Source organism: Silene latifolia, chromosome Y (genome assembly GCF_048544455.1).
Source record: "Silene latifolia isolate original U9 population chromosome Y, ASM4854445v1, whole genome shotgun sequence".
Lineage (NCBI taxonomy): Eukaryota > Viridiplantae > Streptophyta > Magnoliopsida > Caryophyllales > Caryophyllaceae > Silene > Silene latifolia.
Window position 1 is genome coordinate 126,263,822 of NC_133538.1, and position 3,915 is coordinate 126,267,736.

The 3,915-nt window shown below is 43.9% G+C and overlaps 1 pseudogene; it reads right to left on the bottom strand.

Moving 5' to 3' along the window:
• Positions 1-2,766: 2,766 nt before the first annotated feature.
• Positions 2,767-3,527, bottom strand: LOC141628861 (fasciclin-like arabinogalactan protein 4; annotated as a pseudogene).
• Between the last annotated feature and the right edge of the window lie 388 nt (positions 3,528-3,915).

Sequence of the window (3,915 nt, forward strand, 5' to 3'; positions counted from 1 at the left end):
AGAGCCGACTCGAATGGTTATGATGCCTACTCCCAGTCACGTGCGAAGTGATTCGGAGGAGGCTAGGTCACGGGAGGTTGCCGGTAGTTACCGGCATGTTGGAGAGGAGGAGCCGTCGGATGAGGGGTCGGAGGAGGAGAATGTTGGAGAGTATCGGGTCCAAGAGAACCCGTCATCCCAGATATTGTTGACTCAGAGGTTAGGCCGAGATCATAGAGGACGATATTCGAGTGTTAGAGAGACGTCCTCTAGCACAGATAGGTCGAGGAGGCCGAAGAGGGATACTTCTCGGATCCTGAGAGAACCCGTTCCTGGTGGTCTTAGTAACATTGCCGTCTTACGGAGTTTTAGTGGACACGTTGTGTTCAAGTGTTGGTTGGACCCTAACCCGGAGAATATGAGGTCGTGGATCAAGCTCTACGACATGCCGAAAGCTGAGAGGGAGATTAGGGAGATGTATCTCAGCAAGGTTGTTGCCGCTAGGGTAGAGGCGAGCGGGCGTTTTACCACAGGTCTAGACAATAAACTCCTTAGTGCTTTTATCGAGAGGTTGCACCCGGATACTAACACTTTCCATATGCCTTTTTGAGAGATTAGTATCATGCTCCATGATGTCCAGCAGATTCTTGGGATACCTGTTACTGGTGAGCGGGTGTTTGTGGACGGTTTGGCCGAGGCTGATGATAGTGGTCTGAGGGGGTAAAGTTACGAGGTTTTATGGAGTTCTTGAGTCCGAGGTTATACCACCACGCTATAAGAATGGTGGTTTACTTACGTCAGAGTTGAGGACTGTTGTTCAGCGAGGGAACGAGCATGACTTGTTATGGGCTTACCTCTTGATTTTACTGGGTCATACTCTTTTCATGGATAAGAGTGGTGATAGGGTGAACGCTCAGTTGTTGCCCTTGTTTGATAGTCTTGATCGGGTTGATTCCTATGCTTGGGGTGCCGCTTGTTTGGCTTACTTGTATCGATAGTCAGGGATAGCATCGCGCTGAGATAGTACTGGTGTTAGTGGGTGTCTACCGTTACTCCAGGCATGGATATACGAGTACTTCCCCAAGTTCTAACCCGGCGCCGGATTCTTTCTTGAGGACCGACCTCTAGTCGAGGCTTGGGCCCGCTTGCCTCGGGCTAAGCGTGATTCTGAGACTTTTCAGATGTATCTCCATAGTTTGGACGATCTTAGCTCAGAGCATGTCCGATGGTTGCCCTACGGGAACCTTCCCTAGGTATCTTGCAGGGTATCTTACAGGATATAGTAGAGCCGTACCAGCCTGATCGATGTATGCGTCAGTTTGGATACCGTCAGATTATCCCGTACCAATACCGACTCCGTCTATTGAGTCTCGCCTGGCGACCGGGAATTACAGGCTTCAGTTTGGGGAAGAACCCGATAGGATATGGGGGATCGCAAGTTCGATCATATCGTTACGGCGTCGGTCAACTAAAGCAGTTATGCCTTTCGAGTATGCTGAGGGGTACATGAGTTGGTATGCGGAGATTTCACACCCCTATTTCTATCCCCCCTCACACCGCCTCCATTTTCGTACTGTCGAGTTTCATGAGGAGCCAGAAGTCGCCCTAGCTCTTAGTCGTCAATTCAAAAACGTTTTCCAACACCCCAGTGAGGAGATGGAGAGAGAGCGTCTAGAGGATTTCTTTGCGGACATGCGTCCCTACTATGAAGACGTGTATGACGACTAGCTAATTTTATATTTTATGTTTGTCTCTTTGAATGGATTATGTTACTTCTGTTTTTTTCCTTAATTTAATGTGTATGGATATTTATATTTCTATTTTTTTCCTTAATTTAATTTTAGTAATCATTTTATTAATGAATCCCGTAGTTAACGATACAAATTAAACATAGTTAACGGAAATTAAACGTAACTGGAAACTTAATTTAAACACGATACAAATTAACAATAGGACATGATACAGAAATACAACTTAATTAGGTAAAACATAAATTGAAAATACAACTTAATTAAAACGTAGTTAACGGAATAGGACAAATAGGACAGATTAACAATAGGACATAATATAGAAAGTAGTGTGTGAGTGCAAGGGTAATTATCGTCTTTGTTTTTTTTTTTTGAAAACATTGTCGATGAAAATCAGCCTTCAAAAATGGCTTTGCAAATGCTGATCACCCTTGACGACATTTGTAAGTCTCTTGTTCTTGTAAAGATGTGATTCTTTCTAGCTTTAGCTTCCTACCATTGTACATATGACCGCCTTTCTATCTGAATAAGTTGTGTGCTGAAATTCTGGTAATGTAGGATTAATGATAGCACTTTGTAAAAACTCGATATTGTTCAGAAATCGATTGTCATACTATTTTACTAGGAAATATTCCTGGTTAACACCAAAACGATAATTGGGGCTGAGAAAGAAAATGAGACCACAACAGAACAGTATGACAATAGATTCAATTGATCAAATCACCATACGACTCGTGACAAAATTTGGAAATCAAAAATAACTAGCATTTTATGCAAATTCGAATAATCCTTCATGAAAATACAGAAGAACAACTAGAAGAACACGATAAAGGGAAACAAGCAAATGTCGAGAACACTGAGTAGCCTCTTCGGATTGTACACTTCCTCGACCTGTATAGCTTCGTTTCAAATGAATTTACTCGTATAGTTGTATACACTACCAAAAAAATTCCATGGAAATATAAAAAGAGCACGAAACAAATTGCCTCAAACTTTTATTCGACCATCGTACAAAGCTCTTTACATGTCATTTTGCCGATTAAAACAGACTCGCTAACTTTCCCAAACCAGCTAATCCATAGATAACAATTAGCATAATCCACACTAAGCCGATCTGAGATGTATACGATTTAAACAATTAAACCTGCATCTGATCACCTCTATAATACACACAAAAATGCCTCTATACAAAGTAAAATCACCACCCAACGTCCAGCATGCCCGCCTTGCCCACACTCGGCTGCAGCCGTTGCACTGACAAGTGGAGCTGTATGTACCGACATATTTCCGATTCCTAAATCCACCTCGCCACCCTTCCCAAATATCTCCTTCGGCAACAACACATTCGACACCCCAAATATCGCAACCGGTTTCTGATCAAACACCGTCTGAGTCACCACCGCCTGACTTACCCCCGTATTAATCAACACTGACCCATAACCCGCGAAATACCCAACGTAAAACTACACGCCCCATTAGCCTCAGTAGCTAATGTAGGCTGAGCTGGGTTCACTATCAACTCTAGTAAACTCAGCGGATAATACGAGTGTAACACGTGGAATTTCAGCACCGGGTATTTTTTATCCGCCAGAAGAGCTCGTAGCTCTACACGTGGCGGAAGATTCGCAAATGCCACATCAGTAGGGAGGGGAAAAAAAACGTAATTCTAGCTCCATCCTCGTCACGCTCAAATTCCAAAACTACCCCTGACGCCGTTATCATCTACACCGCCACGTTAAAATTATGACCGTTAATTAACGCGTCAGTAATATTAACCTTCGCCTCCGATGGAGACGACATTTTTGACGCCGTTAAATCGCACCCGGTCGGATTTAACAATGAATCAACCGTAAAAACCAAAACACGAAATGGTACCATTAAGACGAAGGTAAGAACATTCAACGACGATGAATTGTTATTCACCACGTGGAATGAAACGACGTCGGTTGAATCGTTGAAAGTGAGATTGAGTGGCTTTAGAAGTGTGGAGATTAGTGTGGGGTGGGGTCCGCGGAGATCAGACCACGTGAGGCACTGAAGGAGCACATGACATCGGATGACGTCAGGTAGGGAGGAGGGTGACGTAGGAGGTAGGTAGGTGTTTGGGACAGCGAGGATGGTGACGTTGGCAGGGTTGTTAATTTCGTTGGAGATTCCGGTGGCGGTTAATAAGCCGGTGAATTTTGAG